Raw genomic sequence first — 26,655 nt, 5'->3', positions numbered from 1 at the left:
ATTTCATACAAATACACTGTTAAATATTAAAAGATGAAATTTAAACAATACCTTGAATTGAATAATATTTTGTTATTTTTGACCACCATGTGTATCGAAATTTATTATTTTAACTTCATTGGTTTAATTAAATTAACAACATAGAGGTAGGAGCAGTGGCGACATATAGGAATGACTCAAATTGAGTATAACATTATGAATTTCAGTGTATGCTTGACAGGAAAATCATGATTTCTAAAGCTTCGTGTTTCACAACTTGGCGTGCCACGAATATTTTGATATGCTTTGCAGAAGTATATGTTGAAAGAGGAACGCTAAGTATAATAAATCCGCAGAACAATGAATCACACGAAAGACTAAGTTTGAAACTCGGCTACGACACAGCGCGAGAGGATTACCGCAAGTTTGCATTACGGTATACGAGCGGGTGAACGAGTAACGCGGCGCGCGTAGACGTGTGTCGTCGGGTTCTTTAATTTCTATTTTCCGCCGCCGCGACTTGGCCTATAGAGCCGGCGCAAGTAGCGCGAGTCAAAGCGTAACGCGCTCGCGAACGCGAGAGGAAAATTACCGGGCGCAGGAAGAAGATGCATATCGGGACTTCCGCGATGAACCTAAGACCCGAGGCGGGAGGCGGGAGGTGCGCGCGCGTGATTGCAGGCCGACTTGTCCGCCCTGTATTCAACGCCGACCTGGAGAAACGAATCCCTTTCTCGCGCGGCGGGTGGCACGGCCGGAGAGACGTTTTGTCTGTCTGCGATAACGAGGGAATCCCGTGCTCCGCGCGCGCGACACGCTCGCCACGGAAGCAATTGTAAAATCGTTCCGGCGCTTTGTGTCGCGCGAGCGTTAACTCGCACCTCGGGCGCGCTCGCCATTTCACCCGCGCCGGGGCCTTTGTTGTTCGCGCCACGAGCGGGGACAATGACGCGAAAGCGACGCTCCTCGGATTACGATCGCGGTATCGTCGAGACGTGCATCGGTACGTGCCGTGGTCTCGGTAAGCATTCCGACGATTTGTTCGACGCGATAAACCTTCCTCCGCGAGGCGGAACACAGAAAGAGAGAGTCACCTTTTCACCGACACGCCCGCGATGTGGCCCGTACTCGCGCGCGATGTTTGCGCATATAATCTCGCGAGCGCGGAGAGTTCGAGTGGAAAGTTCGCCGGGAAGCGAGCGCGGTGTTTTCTGATTTTACCGCTCTTATCCTGTTGTGTTGTTTGTTCGCACGCTCCGCGTAATATTAATTAACGACGTGAGCAACACATAGTTCGTGGTTTCGCGTTGAAGCGGGCGCATGTAAAATTATTCCAACGCTTCCGCACGTGTGCGGTTGAGTCGCAATTCGCAGGTTTAAACGACATCTCAGCGATTTAATTTACTCGACGAAATTACTTCGGGTAGATAGATATCGGCCACCGATTTCGCTGGGAATTAGCGTTCTTTACTCGATTCGAATAACAAAATTGACAGCTCCACGGGTACCAGTTTGACGTCCCTTGTCGGTCCCGGGTATCTCAAGCACGTAATAAGGTAAAAGCGACGATCTCGCTCTCGTCGTGGGAACGAGCTATCAACAACGGTACAGTGTTTTTCATTTTTTTTCGGCCAAAATTGTCGGGTAATTTCACCGTCACGGCGCGAGTCGTGCGTCCGCATGCTCATCCGTAAAATTTCACCGCACATTTTACGGGGTTGAAGGTTCCGTGGAAAAACAGGCACGTGCTCGTGCGCGCGCGCGCGATGTTCGCGGCATCGCGCATCGCGCTGTCCATCACCACGGTTGTATATCACGTTTAACGGAGCCCCCGCTGTGGCCGCCGCCTTATCGCGCTTCCGCTCACGTCTTCCTCCGCCGCCCGTATACATCGCGTATACGGTTTCCACCTTTCTTGCGATCGTAGCGTCGTCCCAGGGCCGATCCTACCCGCAGGGTCGGTAGTTACGACTATTAAGGGCCCTTCGTCGAACCGGGGAATGTTTAGTATCTCCAATAACGGCTTCAGCCGGCCAATTTAGATTCGGGGCTGCAGCCGATATCGTCCCGCATCAGTTATTTTCTCGCTGTCATTTCTCCCCCTCCGCAAATACGAAAAATAACAGCTAGGTCGATGCCTCGACCGATTTCCTCCTCGCGATATTGCAATTTGGTTTTCGCGGGGCAATCCGCTATCCACCGATGCCATCGGGAGAAAAAAGAGAGAAGGGGGGAGAGAGAGATTCATCAACCGCATCAACGTATTCGTGCGCGACGCGCATTTTTTCCGCGTGCACGCGCTCGCGACAAAAATAAATTGAGGGAAATCGCCCGGCGGGCAAGCAAGCAAGGGAGGCGAGACGAAAAAAAAAAAAAAACGGGGGTAAAAAAATACGCTTCGGGATGCGGGAAGTGAACTTCTCGCGTGCGAATAGGCAATGCCAAATATTTGCACGTAACAATTGCGTGTCGAAATGCAAACGTGGGTCACGTGCGCATTTCGACGGGGTTCAGTTTGTGCTCGATATAAATAAAAAACAAAAAAAAGGGAAATAAACAGAAAAATCGCGAAGATTAAAATATTTCTATCGTCCGGAATGCAGATGCAAATATTATAGAGTTTTAAAAATTGCCTGCAACCACACGCTGCGATCATGACCATGCGAATAATCTCGGCGAGATTGAGAATACGAGATAAATCATGAATATGAAAATCATGTTTGACAAGAAAGGCAAATGTCGCGTGATCGAAGTGCAATCGTGGCGCGCCCCGACCATCGCCGAGTCGCAAATGATTCGGAGGAGGAAACGAACGGATAGAAAGAAACGTTCGATATGTGACGCGCGTGTATTGCTTATATGCCAGTAAGTACGTGAATAATGTGAGGAGTGCACGCGAAGATAAGACGTTTGGTTCAAACGATATGCCAAACGATAAGGCCACTTCACGGCCGTAAAACGCGAGACAATACATGCCCGCGTCTCTCACTTGCGCCACCGTGTTCACGCCAGAAATTTATACGCTCGACGATAACTCGAATTGTGATTACGTCTCGCCTCGCGCGCTCGTTTAATCCGCGTTCGAGAAACGATCGATTTTTCTGCGCGCGGACAAATCTTTGCACGATCGGAAAAAATGCTCGATCGCGTGTAATCAAGATTACCCGCGTATTGTGATTCATTCAATACTCACGTGAAGTCCCTGCGACCGATAAATGTAATCGTATTGCGCCGTTAGCGCCGGTATTAATCGTTTGCAAGAAAGGCATAGCGTAATCGCGCACATTAAGATCGCACTCTAAAATTGACGCAACATTTATTATTATCAACATAAAAAAATTAACTTCACTGAGTCATATTTGGTACGGTGCGCAACATAAAAGAATCTAAGCTGAAATAATTATCCAGGAATAAAAATGGATCTTCAAGTCACGGTTGATAATCACGACGATATGAAATCAAATTAATTTAAGAAGAGTTTAACGCAAATCTCAAAATTCTATCCCGTTGTCAAGACAATACATAACAACAATATTTGTTCGATGAGACAAATGTGATACGATTCCGATTTAACGTTCCAGCTCCATTGAATTATTCATTAAAGGAATAAAAACGAGTCTTTCGCCGACGCGGCCGGCGTGGAAAGTACCGGAAAGTGCAAGCTGGAAACGCATCGTTTCGGAACGTCCGATTGTCGCAAGGTGCGCAGATCCGAGCGCATGCACGAACGCGTCTCGTTTTGCGTCGTCTTACGTAACGCGATACCGCGCAACGCGCGAGAGGAACGGGGCGTTTCTGCCATGAACGGAAATCATATCCGCGCGTTACACGCGCGTTGCGTAAGAACCGTAAGGAACCGGACGACGACGACCACGCGACAACGTAATCGTATCGGAAGCATGGCAAGTATATATATGTATACGTGACATACGCAAACTTGAAGCGTTTACGACCTTCGAGTCCTCTCTTTTCGATTGTCTCATCCCAATTCTCACGCTCGAATGCAGAACAAGACAGTGAACGAATCCTGAAACGGAGATTGAACCCGTCGCTGATCCTAAATATCTATCTGCTCTTTCTGAAGAATTTTATAGAGACTATTTCTAAAGAGAAAGAGAGAGATTATCTTATATCGAGATTATTATATACAATGAGCACACTTCGTGCATGCGGACATTCATACGCGAGCATATTTTACGATCTGTGAAGCGCAAATAGCAGAGATGAATGTTCTATGGTTCATCTTGTACATATGAACATGCTGTAGAAATTATTCGAAAGCTATCGACGGACAAACTTACTAAAGATTTGATCACTTTTAGTTACTTAATATTCCAGGTGTTATTACAAAATTTAAATACATGTTCATTCCACGAATATCGCTGTCGTCGGATACTCGATGATGTCGGCAGTGTTCGGCTTCGGTGGAAACCCGCGCGGCAATCTGACTCACGGCAGGACGAGAACGGATCGCGCGATATCCGCGCGATGTTAAGACACACGTGCGTAATTCGGACGTAACGCGAGAGGCCACGCTTCAGCGAGTACGCACTGGCCATTCATGAAGTCCAGACCCGAGACGCATTCTTCAAGCGGCTCGGCTCCGCTCGGCTCGGCCGGTGTTGCACGCGTACGGGAGAGCGAGCGCGCCGGCCGCCGGCCGGTCGGTTCACTCGATTTCATTCATTTGCCGGATAATCGTCGTGTTCCTGTTTGCAGCCCAGGGACGTACCAATGAGCGAGTGCTCGCGCTCAAGGTCCTGGGTTCCACGAGCGCTCGTCGAACAGATCCAGGAGTACCGGTCACCACTCGTCATTGTCTTCCTGCGGTTATTGCTGCATCGTCGCTTCACTAAATGAGCGATGTTTGCCGTGCAAAAGTTGCTGAATCGCGCGCTGTTACAAAATGACATACCTATATACCATTCTCTCGTCGGCCTCTCGTGACGATGCGAGCAAGTCATCGAATTGCTCCGGCGAGGCTACTAACAATAAGCTTGGATGCGTTTAGCGTCTGTTGCATTATAGAATTTAAACTGTACGCGTTCTCCACGTGGTGGTTAATATATTCACAATAATCTTAAATCATGCTTCTGTCTCTGAGGAAACTACGCTGTGAGGATTTAAATATCGTAATCCTCATACGATAAATGGACATATCGCAGATATAAAAGTGTATCTCACGTTCTTCACAAGCTGAGAATAAAGAATAATTTTTATTATGTTAGAAAAGAAAGTCGAATTGTACGATTTTTTTACGCAATTACATTACGTACGTACGTAAATATAAAATATATACAAATCTAAACTTAACGAACTATTAAGTTTACTTCATATATTTATCATTTCATATTTTTCCAAAAACTAAAAAAATTGACATTCTAAATTTCTAACATCCCTATTTTTTCCGCTAACTGATTTAACTGTTTATTGTTATATATTATATAGTAATCATTTTTTTTCGATTTCGAAGGAGATCGAAGGGGGAATTCCATTTTTGCCGCGATGCATCATGCATGGCCTCACATGGCGCGAAATTGACCGACTCTGCGCGCGCGGAACACGACGCGGCGCACGTGTGCACGTAGACGCGGGGGCCATGTCAGCACCAGTATATTACCGGCGTATGCCGGCTCGGCCACGGTCATCTCGGGACCTTCTTGCGCAGCCACTCACACGCACGGCCCGCGCGATACGCGTACGCGTACGTTCACGAGGCGGATTACGCAACGGCGGTACAATTGCGAGCGTCGCACGTAGACTGCAACGCAACGCAACGCAACGCGACGCGGCGAGTTTCAATAGCCGACCGGCCACTCTCGCCTTCTCCCCGCACAACCTTTAATAGAATCTCTCTCTCTCGCCATTCATAAACGGGAACAACGCCGGACGTACTACAAAATTTCGCAATTGTTGAGCATCGTGTCCGCGCGACGATGTTATTTTTGTAATTTATTTTATTCATATCTGACGGAAGGAAGGAGCCTCGTTGAAAAATAGCGCTAAGTCGCTGGTTGAGTTCTCGAGTAACTGCGATGCCGTCATTTTTCAAAAGCGATAACGACGGAACAATTTGTTCGTATCGTTTTTGCGAAGGCACAATGTACGTTAAAAGTTATTAGTTACCTCGAACGATTCTTATATCGGAAAAATGTGGATTGATATACGTAAACTGCCTCGGAGGAAGTGGCTAATTTATCGACAACGATTTGGCCGCCGATTGCATGCGATGAATACGAGAAACGCACGGGAGATATGACTCTTATCGCGCGGTGAATTCATTGGTAAAATTAGGTTTTTTTCCCTCCATTCCGAGCAATTCCGAAAGCGTCCGGGAACGTTGGCGATAAAAAGTAAAAGTGTTTACAAACGCGCCGCGCCGACACGGGACGATCCATCGAGTGGTGATGTCGAGCGTAGAGGAATATAACAGCGCGCGATCATGCAGCAAACCTGAAATGCGATTATCGATTATTGGCGCATACTTATCAGAGAGCAACTGAGCTCTTGACTCTCGTCGGCGCGCGGGCTCCCACCGAGGTCCCTCGCGAAAACGACCATGGCGAATGCCGTTGCTTGTCGCTTATGTAATTCGGAGCGTAGTATCGCTCTCGCGATTTAACGACGTTGATACCAACGCGCCACTCGGTATTAATTAAACGTTCTTTTAACTCGGTGATCGATTAACGGCGACGCCAACGTAATCTGCCAGATTTTAAGAGCTTCTCGTTAAAACATCTGTATCGATTTAGATTTCTAAATACAATTCAGTTAGATTATATCCTATTAGACTGTCCGACCGAGGGTTGTTTGTATTTTTTCCGTACGTTAAGACGGCGAAATTATTTGAGGCAAAAAGAAACTTAACATATAACAAAAATTATTTTGAATAAAATAAAACAAATTGGTGACTTTTTAAATAATGTTACAAAGTTAATAAAAGATGTTACTTTGGCGCTGAATTATTTTTGTTATAAGTACTGCAACGCGAGGTGTGAACGATGAAGTAGGAGCGATGTGTCGCGCGACAGCTAAAAAGGAAAGTTACCATTGGCATCTATGGATGTGTCACTTGACTCGCGCTAATAAATCGATCGGTTGCCGATCGACCTTCGAACGTTGAAATATTGCGCACAACGCTACCTGCGGCAGTCCAATGCGTCCAAGGTCCCACGATTAGTGGGTCACAGTGTACAATACATCGTTTAGTCGAAGGATTGTTTGCGACACAATTAAACGTGACGGATCCAATTAACCAGTGCGAAATTAACGAAATTCGTATATAACGGCAATTGCGTAGAGTCGAAGAAAGGCGCGAAAGCAGAGTTAGAACGTACGCGTGAAAATAAGATTAGCGGCGCAATTCATTGATGTCTCTGTTAAATATTTATCTTTTGACCTGGCGATACAAAGATATAAACGCTTCGCTCATTCGTCTATCGATCTTTAATAATTATATGAGGTAAGAGAAATATACATTAATTGAAAATATAGCGCGTGTTGATAGTGTAAATTTCGTAATATTTGTCGAATAAAGTTGAGAACAAAACTTTAGCAAAATTGATGCGACAAATTGCCATCAGGAGCTTCAGCATTTTGTTTTATTAGTTTTATAAGAGAAATTTTTGTATTCCCTTTCTAAGGAACTTGAATTTTCCAACTTTGTTTAATAACAAAGCTTGCGATGCAAAAACGGACAAACGTTTTGCACCAACGTAATAAAAGAGTTCGAAACTCTTTCGATCACTTCATCTAATGTAAGACTCGAAACTTTTCAAGAGTCCCAACCCTCGAGCAGAACTCGTAATAAGATATAGCTTGCAAATGAGATAAAAAGAGGTAGAACGATATTTTCCTGGTAAGAAATATCTTGATGTAAAAAAAGAAACTTTTCGTTCGCGCGCGCGATCGAGAGCGGATACGATTTTCAACTTCACTTCTTCAAGTGATAACGAATCCAGAACTGACTAACGAATTCTTATTGAAAGGTAGTCCGGCGCTCTCACGGCCGGGCATTTACTGTTATCGATGCGATAAAACTCGATTTATTTCGTACGAGAAATAGATTAAACTACTACGGTTTGTCGTACCTCTCGGTGTCCGTGATGGCTTCTAACGATCCGTACGACGATATAAGTTGTATCGCGACGTGTCAAGTCGATCGCAATTATACAATTTGATCATTCGTCGAAGTAGTACAAATGGTTTTTTTTTTTTACAAATTCTGATCTCTCAAAATAGCATATCTTTTCAATAGGTATGTGCAAATTATCTCGTGCTTTGCATCAATTAGCTTTGAATCAATGTTTATCGTGTATTAATTGCAAATACAGCACGTAAAAGATTGTTGCGAATATAATTTGTAATATAAATTATAAATTATATTTACATCAGAATGTATCATGAGTTATATATAATTAATTGTTTATAACGTTACATTTATGATTATTGACCGCTGAATTAACAGCAGCGTTATTAATATTGACATAACGGTAACCAAAATTAGTGTAACAGTAAATCTGTTACGCAGATAGAGAGCGCGGCAAAGTGTGAAAAATGGAGCATAATAAGGTAATTATTAATTCGTGCCTTCGTAACGAGTAGACGCGTACACGGAAAGACATATATTTAATTAGATAAAAAAAAGGAGAGAGAGAGTTTAATTGATACGTTGCATTATTAACGACGAGACGGATCGAACATTTGCGTTCTCGCCGCGCGTGAACGACCTTGAGTGCACGCTTGCAGTCGTCCTGGCGATTATTTAACGCAACGGCATAAGCGTCGTCGACGTAACAGCAGCATAATTTACGATGTTACGCTATAGCGCGGCGTGTCGTCTCCCTCTCCTCGTCCATATCGTCCGTCGCGCGACGTGGATCGGCGTCCTTGAATTTTTTCCTTCCGGTCGTGTCATAAATTTTGACAGTAGGAAATAAGCCCGTGACGTTGCGATGCGTCTATTGTTAAGCGCCCACGAAAGGAAATTATGTCATTAGCTACGTATTTCAACAATATTGTGGTAAGTACCGCGAGCACGTTCTCATAAAGCCAATTGTTTTCTTATTAGCCCCATCTTTTCCATCGTACACACGCGGGGATATTGCACGCGAGGTATATATATTAAATTCAGGATATATAATCATCCATGAGAGAGTAGAGGAAAAAGGATCGAACATCGATTTTAATCACAGAAGAGATCTATATACGCGTATATATTTCATATATTCGCAATTTTTCTAAGCATATTACGACAATCTGGAATGCGTATGATGTTTTTACGATGTCCCGTTTCTTTGATAATGCCTCAACAAATTCGATTTGATCGAATATAAAGTCGACGCTGACAGATTTTCGTTGTTTCGTCACGGCTCGTTACGCCAGGATAACACGTACGTCATCTAATTCACGGCGATGCTGCAAAGTGTCATTTTGTACCTGCAAAAAACGCGCAAAAGGCAAGACTCTTCGATCCAGTGGAATAGTACTGGCTACTGGCAGCAGCCAGCCGCGATGTGCAATAAAGCGCAGAGCGATAAAAGCGGTGGCGGCTAGATAGTGGTGGAATAGTCCGGTAACGATTAGCCTGCCTCTCTCTCTCTCTCTCTCAGTCGGACGCGGGTATCTTAATTCAGCGTAACGACATCACTTATTACGAATTTTCTTACGATGGCACGTTTTCACGCGACGTTTTCCATAATTATTCGCCGTCCATTACACAATTTCCAAGAGATGCTCGTAAACGGTCCATATAAATCCGGAACCTTAACGACGCTCTTAAATCGAAATTAATTCCCTTACCTATTGCGAACACCCTTAACATTTATGACACGACAATTATGGTTGGAATCACAAAGACTGTAAAAATGTTTTTCTTCCAATCATTTATAATGGTTTATACACGTTACACGTTGTACGCGAATATTGCAGAATAAAAAAAATATAGAAAAAATTAATTCATATGGTATCTAAATATTCCCTTCAACGCGATCGAAATACTTTTTAACGATTGTCCCCGATGTATTTTCAATCGACTTACTTTGGGCACGAGGTCATACATGATTAGAGATAAAATAGCAGACACCGTGGCGCTACTGTTACGTCAGAAAGAGCAGTTTCTTTGCTGCAAAATGTGACTTTAAGAGTTTGCTGACATATGTATATTAATCTGGATGAGCTATATGACATTATGAACAGAGTGACTAGGTTACTGTTGATAAATAAGATTCGATAAATCAGTTTCTTTGTCTAACAGATAGCCTAAAGTTACAGGTACTTCATGTACTGTCAGTGAGATTAATTTGATTGACATCAATTGATATGGAAAGAAATTTAAAATGAATCTGTCATTACGTCGCATAAATATATTTTTCATCAAATCGGCGTTAAAGCAATTATCGAGACGCACCTCTAAAAATATCGGTGCTCTAAAAATACCGATAAATGTATGGCAAGCCAGACAGACTTGCGATTGGTCAATCGAACATATTGTCGTGGCAAAAGAAGAAGAAAAAGAAGAAGAAGAAGATGGTGAAGAGAAAGAAGAAGCAGAAGGCGGTCGTTCAGAGTGAACTACAGCCAAAAGCAGCGGTGTGGCAATCGCTGCGTTCTTTAACGCTCTACTCAGCTCCTCTGACCGTTTTAATTTAAGACCACCCCTTCAAATGTCACGAATACGCATTCCGTTCCGCGTCGCCTCGCTGCGAGATTGAAAACATCGCTTTCATGTAGGCACCAGGGTTCTCTGACGATTGCGCGTCAATGTATGTACCTCGTACTCGATGGTTTCTGTCATCCTCCTCGTCAAACGCACTAACAAAAGCCAGATTCCGCTTATTTGTTTTTGACAATGGTTTCGCTATGTGAAAACATGGTCTACATTCCGTTAGAAATTTCTCATAAAATTCTCGACGAGACGCAACGTGCGGACAACAGGCAGTGCTTTATCTTTTATTCGATTATGGGATTCAATCAATTTTACCGCAATACATCACTTTGGTTGAGTAATAAAAAAATGTAATTAATAATTATGACGTTAACGAAGCGAGCTCCGATAATCGTAACACGCCGGCGCCGACGCGCGCGTGCTTGATGCATCCATCGATTTATAAAAAAATTTAAAAAAATTTCCATTTTTTGCAAAAGCACAATGAACACGGATAAACGAGCGAGCGATAAAAGAAGCAAGTACATTTGTTGTGTCGGATTAAATGATGCGCGTAACGCCAAAACGAGAAGTGCCCAAAACAACGCCGCTACTACTACTACTCGGCATTTTAATAGGCTTAAGGAGAGACTCCAGAAATCTCCCGAGCTTCAGCGAGAACCCGCCCGGCGAAATTCGTGCCAATCCCTTTTAATCGTGTTTACGAGCATGCTCTTTCTTTCTCTTTCTCTCATGACTCTTTCGCCCAACGCTCGTCCCTCGTGCCTTCACGCGCGAAGCAGAGGTGCAATTTCCAGTTACGAGCGAATGCGACTGACGAGAACTCCTCGAGGACTACGCTAACCTTGTTGCCGCTACCCGACGGCGTAAAATATAACCGCGCCGAGCGAATTAGAGCGAATATATTTTTCTTTTTTCTTTAGGGTACGCTTCGTGACCGCCGTCACTTCTGCGAAAGTTGATGGCCCGGCAGAATGGCGATGCGCAACGACGGCAGAGGAAACTCATAGAAAGTTCATCCGCGACCACACACCGATGTATGCAATAATACAATACAGACGACGGCGACGACAACAATAAATATAGAAAGAAGTTGTTGCAGAGACATTGTTTTAAATAACATCGGATGTCGTAAATGGGGCCAATGCCTGGCGATATAAGATGGGAGGAAACCGAGATACACTGAAATAGAACTGGAACTTTCTTTGAAGAAAAAAAAAACACGAAAGTTTGGAGAATGCGCATATGAGACGGGTCTTGTATTATTTATGTTTACAAGAATGTATATCTCATATGTTTACTCTTTCCTCTATCTTTGACCGATAGATAACGCTATTCCACTCGCCTCACTGATTAATTCGCCGCGCAGATTGACAACGGCGTTCGCAATCACTCGCGCGCGCTATCTTTAGAACTTTGAACAACGCGAAAAAACGTTTGATCCAAAAATCTCCGATCGATCCGGCGCGGGCGTGGCGCGACGGCCCGGCTGCTGCCTGTCGCTGTTTCCGCGCGTTCCCTCAAAGCCGTAATAATAATGACGAAACGCACCGTAGAGTGCCACGTCGACCCATATTTATAAATAGAGAGGTCTCATCTCCGACGAGGCGAAGGTGCGCGCCGTGTGTCATCCCAGGAATATCACGGCCGACCGAATGACCGGCTATGCCAGCGTGAATGAGACTCCGCTGGTGCATGCGTGCCGTGTGTGCGTGCGCGGCATACAATGCGAAACTTGCTGAATATATATGTAATATATATATATATGTATATATATATATATATTTATATATGAAAAGAGTACCTCTTTTCTCTGGCTATAATCACACAGTTAATCTATAATTATTAGTATCGGACTAAAATTAAATTAACAACATACAGAAATCACGTGTTTCTACACTGTTAAATATTAAAGGATGAAATTTAAACCAATACCTTGAGTTAGATAACATTTTGTTATTTTTAACTAACATGTAGGTATGTATGTCGAAATTTATTATTTTAACTCAATGGAGTTAAAATAATAATGGGTTTTGGGTTTAGTTAAATTAACATTGTTTCAGTGAAATTAACGACGTATTGAGTAAGATATATAGGAATGGTTAAAAATGACTCAAATTGAATATAATTTGGCATTACGAATTTAACAGTGTATTAAATTGGATAAATTCCGTATGTGCAAATAGCCGCGATTTGTCGTATAAATCTGTACGCGTGCGCGAAATCCATAGCGAAAACCCCGTGAAAAATCGGACTTTAGATATATAGCTCGCAAAAACAATTCCGTAACGGAATGCGTAACGCTTCTGTTGTCTTTGGCTATGCCACGTCGATTACACAACGAACGCGGCGAAAGAGATATAGCTCACAATCATGGACCATGCGGTGATGAGAAAAACTGATGTCGCGAACAAATATTAATTATTGTCTTAAATATCACGGAGAATATCGAGCAGTCTCTTAATATCCTATAACTGAATGACAAGATAAAGAATAATGATAAATTCCTAATCATTTTTTGTTGCGTCATGGAACCGGCGTAGATCGCGAGCGTGTGTCCGTTCAAGAGAAGAGAAAATCGAAAGATTTTCTTCATAATAAAGACGAACGCGTGCCAGCTCTCACGGCACTTTGTGCGCGGCGACGCTGGCGCGAGAAACACCGCTATGGTGATTTATCGTCGCGCCGCTTGGCGATACAGCTGAAATTTAAATCAACGTGATGTGTGTCGTAACGGCCGCGAGACCCGCGATCCACGAGAGATTGGGGAAGAACGACCTCGCCGTATTATTAGAGGCATTATTATATATCTGCATTACGTGACGATGTATACGCGTGTCTCTTCGACGCTGCGCTCCGTTCCAATCGCGTGCGTTGCAAATTGCAAACCTTCGAAGTCATTGCCGGGGTGGACGAGACACTAGGTCCCGCATGCGTGTTTTACGGATTTGTAGCGTAGAAAGAATCCCCTGGGCGAAACAATCGTTAAGATAATAAAATAAATAAAGATAGATAGATAGATATAAAGAAAGAAAAAAAATAGATATATTTCTTTGAGGGGGAGGGGGATAATATATTTCTAGCATTTGTGTTTTATATTTTTTACTGTTTGATGGATCACTCAATGGACGAATAGTTTGACAAGTATGAGGTAAATATTTTGAGATTTCTAATGGATCGTGGCTGTTTTATTTGGAGCAATTTTCCACGATCCTTTTCATACAAATAGCGAAAGTAGTATATTGCTGTAGCAAGACGTAAGATATTAAACGTTGAGTACGGCGAACGTTATAATACTGTTTATATACGATCTTTTTCTAAGCCTGGGATTTTTATAGTTTTCTACGATATTAAATTTTTTGCAATAATAAAAAGGAGTCAAGAGAAAATTACAACCATATATAAGTTAAACTTGTGAAATATTCATATCTATTAATGTGAGAAACATCAATTACAAACTTTACTCTTAATTCGTCAATCTACGTTCAGATAGAGAAAGATTATGTGCAGAAAGAAATAAAATTATAATTATTAATGTGTTAAGAATTACTCGAGTACGTTTGATTTATTTCTATCTTTCATTCGCCTCATGGAAGTAGGTACCAATCTTTATAGAAAAAAAGTTTATTCTATAAGATAATACGTAATTAATTTCAGTGAATTCAAATTTTCAGTTTAATCCACGAGTATCGATTGAAATAAATTTCGCACTGAAATACAAGTTGATTCTACCCCGGCCGATTGCCATCGCGATTATATATTGGCAACGTTGTTTTTCCTTCGCTCACGTTTTTTCGCATTGTGCGTGTGTCAAATGGGTCATCGATTGTCTGCCGCTCTGTTAACTTATGCGCCACAGGCTTAACGTGGATGTGAAAAATACCATCTGGAAGTCAGCCAGTGAGACTATTTCCAGAGAGCAAGTGGCATAAATAGCGTTGTTGTGGCGAACGGATGCTCGTAGTGGCCCTCGTGCAAAGTAAGAAATTATAATCAGCGAGGTACCAACGCGATAGTACTGGCATGAAATAATGCCGCGACATGTGCCTTTAGATGAGGAATAATGCATGGGTGCAGTTGATGTAAAACCGCCACAATTGTGTAATTTATATAACAACGTTGACTAGTTTAATAATATATTTATCAAGCTAAATTAAAATTTTAAATTTAACTTCTTAATGGAAATTTAAAAAAATGTTATAGTATTTATATGATCCATTAAATAAACCTGCAGAGCTTGATTATAAATAAATATATAATTAATAAATTTCTAATTCTGACAAATTTAATTAATGAAGTAATTTAGTAAATTAAAAATCCACTTCACATCTCGCGCTTTATGAGAGACAATGCGTTAACTACACCTACAGTTTGTTAATACTCATCACGACAATCTCCACAAGGTATACGCAAAAAATAACGTCGCGGATATGCGGTGGCCTATGCGGTTTAAATATTGTACTTTTGCCGCTGATAAGCAGCATATATATGATCAAGCTCATAAATTCCGCTTATCAACCGAATGTCAAGTTGGTCAACTGGAATTGCGGTAGACCGAGATCAATGGTAATGTCCCGCTGGTTAAACGTTTTATCAGAAATCGATAAGTTGATATCAAAGGCGCGCCGTACTGCGCTTTACTTCGTAATTACGCTTCATTTTCATAATTGCAAATCGGTCTTATCGGACCGATATACATGCCGATATACTTTTTTCCTTCCCGCGATACAAAAGAAAAAAAATCGTCATTCATTAGCGATCGGCTCGTTCCGACAGCGAGCCTAAAAAAGTGCCGTTTATCGCATTAATCGTGGATTCTAATCGATGATACCGGTTGCCATTTCCGAGAAGAGATCGCAATGATAAACGTTAATGTGTATCATTGTGATCTCTCCGCCGGGATTTACATAACGTGGAATAAATCCGCGTCGACGCGATAATGACGTGCGCTAATGAGCGCACCATGAGCGCGCCAAAGGTTAATTGCAAGGCTTTTCCGTAAGATAGTCCGTGTATTTCGTTATCTTGTAGGAAGCGCGCCTCGCGCATTCCGTCATCTGACAATGAGAACGACGAGATCGAACGCGAGAGAGTTCCGCGGCTCTTTGTACACGCGACGCGACGCGACGCGACGCGGCTATTCCATTATCTGCGGCAGGAAAGTTACCTTATTGTTCGCCTGTGGAGATCTGCCTCTGTTCTATTCTTGAGTTTCGAGCACGTCCTTCAGCTGCAAGCACACACAAAGAAACGCTGGTTATATATTTGCGGCGTTAACACGTTAAACTCGTATATCGATTATCAATCGCACGCATGAGCTCACGAATCAATTTTTACCGCGGTGGAAATAAATCGCGACTTTGCTTAATAAAAGAGCGTAACTATATACACTTTATGCACCGCCAGAGATTTTTTACAAGGCGCCATAAATCCCCGAGATTTAATCCCCGTGTTTCTTTTTTTTCCCCGCCATCATCGACGAAGTCGCGAGGTATTCTCGTTCGCTCGTAGCAGCCGACCAATTTCGAACGTGTGCGCCAGATTCTCGCGAGTACAGAGAAGTCTTGGCAAGACATAACAAATAACATTTGTTGCACGCTGTTCAAAATTGCAACAGACACAGCGGAGTCACAAACTATTTCATTTTCGAAAACAGTAAGCTGTTTAAATTGGATCGAGCGAGCTAATATCGAAGAATGCGTAAAGTTCCCTTAAAAAAAGCTATTCAACAAAAATGGGATAAAGTTACTTAATCATTGAAGAAAAAAGCAGACGCGGATAGCGCGGAAGGCTTATAATTACTGCGACCGTGAACCCCAAGCAGTCGTCAAGTGTTATTAGTAAAGTTCACAAGTTGAAGTTCGTGCGACCATGCGTGCGTAGTCGCGTGTTTGCGGTTACCGAAGCAGTTTACGTGATGCATTTGTATGAATATAATGACTACGAAACATTCTCGTAGTCGAGAAAAATGGACAATATACATGCCGATCTTCCGAATTCTTTTTTCGCTGATTTCTCTTTAATTTCTTTCTATAAGATTCTTATATGATATTTTAACTAATGTGCAATATCAAAAAAACAAAATTTATTGAAAAATTTGAAGGATTCTAATAATAAAACCCAATATTAATACATAAAAGTGATACTTGAAATACCCTTCAGAAGAAGGGCTTTTTCAAATAGTTTCTACAGAATTTTGCTTTCACAATAATTTAATTTTTGCAACATAGACATTCTTATTTTTTCCAAAAATTTGCGAAACATATACATACACACTCTTTTTCCTTCTAAAAACTTGTGAAGGAACATTTGATAAAATATAGGAAAAACTTATTGACATAAGTTTCTAATTCAAAAAATAATATATAGAAAAAAGTTATTGACATAAATTTCTAATCCAATATGTTCAGTGACATCTGACATACATGGTGCGCGTACATTCGTTTCTCATTTTCGATTTTACGACTTCCTTCGCGAAAGCATCAATAGTGATTCAGCAAGGCGCGTGTCAATATAAACAATAGACTTCCCGTTATCGCTTGTTTGTGCGTATTATTGGGCATTTACGAAGAGCAGGTGATGTGGCGGCGGTGCCGCCGACGCTGTTAAAAAACAACGGCTCTTAATGCGCTCTCGTGACGTTTGCACGGAGGAATGCCGTAATCTTCGCCCAACGAGTCGTCGAGGAAATTTCGCGAAATACATCCGTGAGTCACGTTCCCCAGACGCGGCTGACCTGATCCAATTTCGAAATAATCCCCGAAAGAAGGAAAAAAGAGAACTCGCGGCCGCGCGACGAAATACAATTCGTGGGAGGAAAAAGCGGATGCCTGCCGCGAGATTCCGAAATAGCATACTGCGTCTAACAATAAATATTCTTAAACGGTGGAACATATGAATGCGTCGTGTCATCGGTTATCAATGCGCGCAAAATACTTTCCGCTGGAATGCTTCTCAAAATCGAATTATCGAATTACCGAGGAGAAGCGACGCTAAAATTTCGGCCAATATTTTTAAACAATCGATATTCTACAAGAGAATTTAACACCATTGTAACCAACCACCGGGGAGAAGCTTGACCGACATGATACATATCTGACAATTTCGAAATCGATCCGCCCGAAATAAACAGGAAGTCGAACTACCGCTGTTGATGTAATATCGCCGGTCACACTTTCGTCGCGCGAAATTCCGGGATTTCATGCAAAGTGGCAACGATCGCTTTCATAACAGCGAACGTGTTACAACCGTCGCGATGCATTTCTTGCTAGACCAGAAGTTTCAAGCGCGAGTGACACGGCGCGCGGCGCGCGGGAAAGTGATCGGCGGTCCGTCCGTCAATGAAGTAGAATGTCCTTTTTTTTGCTGTCGCTGCGGTATGATACAATCGTCTGTCGACAGTCATCGTCCGATTGGACAATGGGCTTCGTTCTGGACCTGGGAAATAATTTCATTTGTACCACGAAATCGCATTTTCACCGGCGAAAAAAGAATTATCATTTCCGCCCGCGGTTCTTGCCTATTTTTCGTTATTGCCTATTTTTCACGACTTGCTATTTTTCGCGGATGACGCAAGGGCAATCGATAATCAGTTTTCGACAGGCTCCTTTGTAGGATAATCACTAGACTGGACACTAAGTAACATAACAATCTAAAATATAGAGAAAAACGTGATACATAAAACACAGTGATTGTAAATAATATAACAATCACAATAATAATAATCTACGCTTCTAAAGCATACCATTGTAATCCAATAATATTGTCTGAGGTAATTATAAGAAAGTATCTCTTTGCGTAACGGGTATGAAATACAGGAAAGTCACGATTCTATTCTCGTGCAGCAACAAATCATGACGCGACATGACGGACATTCGCAATAATGGCTCGGAGTGGTCGCGTGCAGGCTTTTGCAGACGAAAATGCAAGAGCCATCTCGCGTAATCAACTTTCTCGCACTCGAGCCCTCCAGGGTCAACGGTACGTCGGGCAGACGTAAAAGAGGCCAACCCAGGCATCAAGGCTGATCTTCACGACTCGGCAATAAGGGAAAGTACAAGAGGCTTTTGACGGAACGACCCTTTAAGGAACACGAGGGTAGTCCCCGACGACGACGACGGTGCGGCGGGGAGGAAAACCAGGGGGAGACATATTGATCGTACGGAAAACATTCGCCCCAGAAACGGGATTTTCTCCTGGATCTCTCTCGCCGGTGGCAAAGGAAAAAAAAAGAGAAAACCACGGAGAGGATCTGGAGCTGTGGATCGTATATATATCTCGCGAGAGAATTTATTCGAACACGGAGTATCGACGTACCCGAATCAAGACGCTCCGACTACATCGTCGTGATTTAAATCAGCGGCGCTAGCTCGTCGAAATCTGTCGTGAGCGAGGGCAATCTAACAGCGAAAGGTATTTGCTCGAGAAAATTGCGACACACAAATTGTACATAATGGTTATTGTAGGGTGGCGGAAAAAAAAAAGAGGAAATGAAGCTTCCATATCAACGTTACGAATATCTCCCTGGAAATGACTTCGGGTCGGTGTAGCTTGGAAGAAAAAATATACATGTAATTCTCCCTTTCCTTATTAAAGTTCCCTGGCCCGTTACGTGCGTTGTTGCTCCGCGACGTGCACGGTAGTTAATTGGTGGGAAAAATTCGTGTAATTCTTTCTTAGATACGTACCATGAGAGACACACGTATTGTCATTAAATACTTCCGAGTGCCCCAGATATTGCACGCGTGCGAAGGATCGAGAGGGGGGAATTATGAGGAATCGTTAAGGGTGCTCATGTCGTATTTAGACGTATACGAACGGAGGTCGTACGAGGGTTGAATTCTCAAGGACACGGCGGTGACGTCGAGAGGGAGGGTGGTGGTCTATTTTAACGGGCGGACATAGGTGATCGATCGCGCGCGGGCATTGTACCAACCTCCACGTAAAAGCGCCGGGGGCTGGCGGAATATTTCGTAGCTGTTCCTGCTGCGCTATCGCGATCTTCCATTTGCCTGGTGTATACCTCTCTTATTCGCAATTTCGGCTCGTGGCACGCGAGGTTATTGAACCGCGTACGGTCACGGTGCCGAAGAGTAAGTTTCACTGCCGTCGAGTTTAAGTTCTCCGTCCGAGCCGAACACGCCCGCATCAACCGAAATTGATCGGAATAGCGAAATTAAGCCCTGGAACGGTGGCTGCCGGCAACTCGATTCCACGTGCACGTCCCACGGAAATTCCCCATTATTTCATACGCGAACTATTGGGGTTCAGTATTCCGATATCTAACATTATGTAGGCAACGATACGGTTATTTAAATGGACATAAATGTATGATAAATATTAATGGCACGGAGCGTTCTAGGCCATTCTTTATCGACAAGTTATTTGACCAACCACTTAAGATGTGATCAGTTTGGTTTATTAGTCTTTGACATTCTGGATATTTAATATACAGTGCTCTTACATCATCTTAATCAGATATTCGATCTATGTACATAAAATGTTAACAAAATGGTTCAGAACATGGAAATAATACTAATGTACAGTAAGAAATGTTCAGTCAATGTAGACTAATTAGCAAAATTAATCTTGTTAGAAATTTGAATAAAACTACCTATTTTTTTCTTCGTGAATCGATCCCTCTCATTATTCTGCATACAAAAATATTAAAAGATCATCGAAAAGTCAATTCTTAATGAGATATTTTACGTTTTGCTTCAGAATGTAAATCAGAGTATGACGATTGTCTTTATATGAAGAATAAGTAAAAGAATTAATTTGGAAGAAAATCATATACGAATCAAGTCACTTATATTATCAAGAACAAAATTATTTCTACAAGGATAAATTCCTACAGATAAATTCTTGAGATTATTTTAAGACAAAAATCTTAATATCAAAATAGGCTACAGATGAACAAATTGCGCTCAGTTTGGTGAATACTATCTGCTCTCATAATTTTGAATCTTTTATTTTAAAGCCTCGAAGACTCCATATATTAGATAAAATATTTTATCTAAAAAACATCCATTTGGAAGTCATTAAAAAAAAATAGTCACCTCGCGAGGAAATCTAGGACAGTCCGATAGGTCATCACGGAGATGACACTACCGGCTTCTTTGGAGGCACTTCAGCGAGCTTTGACTGTTTCTTCGTTCTCCGTTTGGTAATTCTCTTCTCTATCTGCGCCTGGGACGTACGTAGGAAGCCAGGTCGCCGGGAGCTTTTGTAACGTGGGCGGAAAAGCTGAGATCAATATCAAGCGCGAATTGGAACGTTACGTTGCGAAGATCGACCCGTGACCCAGTATGGACCCGCCCGTAGGTAGGGCGGCGATGGTGGCGCCATCCGAAAGATTATTTTACACACATACGGGTGGAGGCACGCACGCACGCGGAAAGTCGGTCAAACGCGATGCATTTCCCGGAGCGAATTTTTCCGGTGGCGATCTCGCATCGCCGGGAACGCGCTCATATTCCGGAATAAATTCGCGTTAACGTCGACGGTTCACATAGCTACCAGTCAATTGTTAGCGATGGACGATCAAATCGGTCTGAATTCGTTTTTGAATCGAAATGGAAAATTTTCGAAAGTCTTGAATGTTTTGGAAGTCTTAAGCTCGGAAAAACTTTGAATGTCTGGAAGTGAATGTCTCTCTCCTTACAAATATTTAAATGTCTTCGGAATGTCTAGAAAAGAAAGTCTCTTTCCTTACAAATATTTAAGTATCTTAAATATTAAATAAAGAACTTGCGACTTTTACAATCGAAACGATTGTTTGTATAATACTTTATATACGATGCAAAAGGGCCCACATTAAAGTCCACATTTTACAAATAAAACCAGGGACGATTATCAAAAAAATCGAGATGGCGAATGAGCTCACAATTGATATGAAAAGTCGAATCTTCTAAAATGGATCACGCTTTTTTCTCTCCCATATAAAGCCGATTATCGTTTATACTTTATGAAAATTGACGCAACGTAAAATCGATCGCGCGTGCCAGATTCCGACCTCTTTCTAACGGGTGGTGGATTAAACGCTCGACGTAAAAGAGGCACAGGCACACATCTCGCCTATCTATTTGAACAGAAAAGTTCGAAAATTACGTCACACAATGCCACGTAGTAGGGAAGCCATTTTGCGAATTACTATTTGCTGAGCTAAAATTAATTCCGTGCTTCCCAGATTAGAACAGATTTCGTTAGATTTTACTGGGTTTCCCATTGTCAGGTCGCTCCATTATCTCTTTCATTGTCAGTATCCTGTTTAATGTTTAATCATTTCTCTTTAAGCTCCCTGAGATAAGATTAAAGATAAAATAAGATTAAAGCTACCTCTCGTCCTGAGAAACGCGAGAAACATATATCTCTTCTCCTCGCGACAGCACAATCCGACAGATATATATATATATATATATATATATATATATATATATATATATATATATATATATATATTATTCAAATATATCACGTTAAAAGAAAAATCGAATATCACGAATAAACGAATGTTGTAAAATTTGATAAGTAAATTCGCGAGAGAAACGACGAGGAAAAGAGGCGCGAACGGGCTACGAGAATCGATTAAGACCTGCCTTACGTAACGCGTCGGGGGAGAAAAGACGTGACATTCGCGGACGACCTTGAGAGGATACGTTTGGCAGTGCCGTGATGCATCTCGAAATAGCGGCGTCGCGTCGGCCTCGGAAAAGTTGTTATTGCCCGTTGTTGGTTCGGCTCGAACTAGTTTCTCGTAACGTCTACGGTAATGCAATTTGCCTATTCATGCGCGCTCGACGCACATATACACGCGCACACAGACACGCACGCACGCACAACTCCCTCGTATGTATATACGCATTGATAACGTGCGTAAAGATGTACACGTGTTACGGTGACGTATCGTACGTGACGAGTGGAAAAAAGCAACAGTCACGGTCTTGATTGAGATGCGCATAATTTACTGGGTAAATGGCCAGAGATATACGCGAGTGATTCGTTCGAATGGTGGTCTGCGCTCTTTTTTCCTCGATAAATACATTACTCCAGCTAACGTTGGACGGATTTTCATTTCTGCTCGTAGAAGAAGAGCGAAATGGCCGAAATGTTCTTCCCTGATGATATCTCTTCCTTTACGGCTAAAATCCCGATTATAATGGCATTCCATGACATACGACATGACGCGGCTCTATCGGATATCTATTATCGGATAAATTATTTCGCGAAAAGCAAAATAATTTTTTTACATTAAACGATATATTTGTTAAATATATCTAAGCTTGATGCTGGTTGACGTAATGTGTATTTGTACATACCTCATCTGTTTCACGAATTTGAAATCACATTATTGCTAAGATGTTTAGTGTTTATTCGCGAAATGACAGTGCATGAAAATTCAACGGGTTTTTATATCAAGTATATCAAGTATATGAGACATCTGTTTCAACATTAATGAATGCGTTACATTTATCGCACATGCTGCATAATGAAAACGTTTATTCAGATAGAAAACGTTACGTACTTAGCACTACACTTCGTACAAAGTACAGAATCGACGATTGTTTTCCGCTCAAGAAAAAAAACGCAGTAGATGTAATATTTTTTCAGAATCTGCAAAATTTATTTGTCAAATTAAATTTGTCGGAAAGGAGAAGATTAAATAAACAGCTCGTAACGTGTAAATTGTCCAAAACATGTTTGCGTCTCATTACTCAGTATTTTTTTTCTTTCTCGTAGTTATCGCGACCATTATTGTTGATTCTAAGCTCAACCATTTCACTTGGTTAAACACTCATCAGGAAAAAACCAGAAAAAAAAACAGAGAAAAAAGGACCTTTGTTTTCGCATCGCGTATGCATATATCCTCCTGGTGGCTATGCTGGCTTTTACTCTGGTACTTCGAGAGTTTACGCGAAGCGTAAATCTCCTACGTCTTTTAGAGAAGTTCCGTGGCGAGGAAAAGAAAGAGGCGATTCCGCGAAACGTTGCATGCAGACCCACGAAAATACGAGGTTAACTCATTGTCAGAAAGAAATTTCAACGACCGAATGAAACCGAGAGTAAAAGAGCACGGCATCTGGCAGCCCATGTCGCGCGAGTGCGTTACGCGCGTTTATCAAACGGCAGACTCAACATAAATAATTAAAATTCGCTTTGAATTCGATTTGGATGGAACGCGATTCGTATAAATTTTTCACACCTGTTTAAAATTTATTTATTGAAAAGCGCTTTTACTTCATATAAAAACGCTTATACTTAAAATAATCGTTTATTTATAAAACTGGTTAATATTTATCTTTTTAGAATAAATTTCATATTAAATATTCAAGTCATTTGAAATATTTATATTTTAAAATATTAACGTTTTCCGGTAACGGCCATGTGTTACACAAAACCGTTCGTGAGTCAAACGTCGCGACAGCTATTCCGGGTGGCATCATCGATTTATTCCGTCAACCGTGATTGTCACTGTTTTCGGCAGGGCTTCCATACTAATAAGGTTATCATAACAGCAGGAACGAGTGCGCTGCGCAGATAAGTCCTTTATTTATACAAGGAATTAACGCGGATTCGCGCGCCACGCACACAGACTCGCGCGCTATATATTGTCCGCTGAAGGCGCACACGCAGCAATAAATTTCGCGAGGTAATGCGTACAGTTCGGAAGAGTAAATCTAGATTCTAGAGTGAAACTGCCACTCATCGTCGTTATCTGGGATACGTTCTTCTGGTTGCCACGAGCGTTTCTTGGATACCAGTCATCTTCCGGACGACAATCGTCTTTTGGCCTTGTGCGCGAATGTTGGTTTAACGACGCGTAAAACAATTATTACTTTTAGTGAGCGTTCGGCGCGAAATGATTTTACTGAAATGCACTACGTTTATGATCCGCGCTGTAAAACGGTGCTCCTTGTTATCGCGCAACGCTATTATACGCTCGAACGAAAGATATTGTCTATCGAGACGATAATTTTATATCGCCGCCCGGATTTTGATTAACTTCGCGAAAACCAGATTGAGAATTCAATATGTTGTATAATTAAATAGATGCAATTATGTGTTAAACAAATATTCTGATTTGATTTTTTTCTATCCTGCCTGGGAGAGAATTTTCTAAATACATTTGATCGTGTTTTACATGAAGAATGCATGAATTTTGATAATATGCTATTGGCCACAAAGTGATTAAGTTAAATATTCCGTATGTATATCGGTCAGATGTCAATATTATAATTCCGATTATCGTCCATGTCCATCGCATAAACTATTGGCATCTAGGTGGAAATAAGCTGGCTTTACCGTGTCTAAATAAAATACGGGGAAGAAAATATCTCGCTTGCAGACAAGCGAATAATCGTTAAGAATATTCGCGCTTTACCTTCAACACGGTCGCCTATTTGTTACCCGTATTCGTTGTCCTCTATCCGGAGAAGCGCCGGTTGATTTAAAGAAACACTCGGTCGCATATCCAGTATTGATGGCGTAATATCACGAGCGCCGCGCCAGTATAGAATACACGCGGCACGAGAATATCGTTCGAGAATAAATAGCGAGAGAACGATCAGTGGTCGGTCACCGGAGAGCGGCGCCGTTTTGTTCGATGCACATGCACCGTGCACGCTCGCCGATTTCGTGCAGGCAATGCAAAATATCGGCCGCCATAAATTCGCGCGGATATCGCTCACCCGATTCTCCTTCCCCTCTCCTCCGGCCCCCCTCACCACGCCAAACTCCATCGACGATGGAGCGGCTGCTCTAAATGCGCTCGAAAATTATGGCTCGCCGGAAAAGGCGATGGACGAGGCCGAAACGAAAACGGAGCATCTCGGGCAACGAAACGCGCGAGGGATCTTGTGTAGCTCGTGCATGTACGAGTCAACCGGCTCGAATGGGCTACCGTATCGAATCGATTAGGTCGCCGATCGATTGTGTTGCTCGCGGAACACTCGTCCTGTCCCGGAAACTCGGCGCTGTTGCTCCGCTTTCGATGGAACATCCGTGATTTCTTCGCTTCCCGTACACATTGCTCTTCACCCGTGCCACTCGCGCATAATTTTTCCTCTTCATCCCTCTTTCACCCTGCCGCACTCGACCCTTTTGAAACGCGTTTTCAATTCCGCTTCGTACGAGGGATAAATGAATTCGGTGTCGCCGCGGGAACACCGAAGGTCGCAGTGCAGCAGCAGGAACTAATCCAATTTTCTTCAGAGCTTGACAAAATTATTTTCATTTTAATTTTACATTTAATTGTCTACAATTCTCTACATTTTTCTCAGAGTTTAAACTAAGCTTGATTCGCTGTTAAAATCGTGAATTCGTATCTTGCTTGAAAACTAAATGACTTATGTCCATGTAGATTAACTTTAATTTCGGTTTAACACTTACCTTTTATCTTCTTCTAACTCTAAGAACTAGAAAAAGATAAAAAGTAAGTTAAACCACGATTAAAGTTAATCTACATTGGTAGAAATGGACATTAAACACGCAAGAATAGGTAAAACCTGACGTCTCTTTCGAAATGTCCGCTAGGACTTATTGTTAATCTTTCATTTATAATATTACGGTATTTTAAAATAGATCCAAGAAATAGATTTTGAGCACGCACGTGACTCAACTCATATGACCTAAAGTCTAATAAAAACCTAACGTCGCGCGAGCAATATGGATAATTTCTTTTCTGCTATAATGCAGTAAGCCACGAGGAAACCTTGGGTTTCGCACGAACAAACGTCACGTGCTGACGCGACGTTGTATAATTACAACGTGGTCATCACCGGAGACGCGAGAAGTGCGCGAAGCGAATTCGCCTCGCGCCGCGCCGTTGCTTCATGCTATTTCGTTCGCGCTAAAAAAAAAGCTAATACGTTTTCCAATTAAGTCTGCGGTGATGTATCGACCAATGACGACGACGTCGCTTCATAACTTAGCCCGTTTGCAATAACGGCGTCGAGATAGCGTTACGTAATCAACGTTACCGTCATATCCGCGCGACGGTAAATCGATTATTC

General features: G+C 42.3%; 1 protein-coding gene across 1 annotated transcript in view; it reads right to left on the bottom strand.

The window, feature by feature from the left end:
• LOC139820070 (uncharacterized) overlaps window positions 1-26,655 on the bottom strand; it is an 80,687-nt gene that overhangs the window by 48,650 nt on the left and 5,382 nt on the right. The window contains exon 2 of the mRNA XM_071790019.1: window positions 15,813-15,875. The gene's annotated coding sequence lies outside the window, so the exon portion shown is untranslated. The remainder of the gene's footprint in view (window positions 1-15,812; window positions 15,876-26,655) is intronic.

The sequence above is a fragment of the Temnothorax longispinosus genome, chromosome 1 (assembly GCF_030848805.1).
Source record: "Temnothorax longispinosus isolate EJ_2023e chromosome 1, Tlon_JGU_v1, whole genome shotgun sequence".
NCBI lineage: Eukaryota > Metazoa > Arthropoda > Insecta > Hymenoptera > Formicidae > Temnothorax > Temnothorax longispinosus.
The sequence above is the reverse complement of the archived record's forward strand: the minus strand, read 5'-3'. Positions and strand labels throughout refer to the sequence as shown.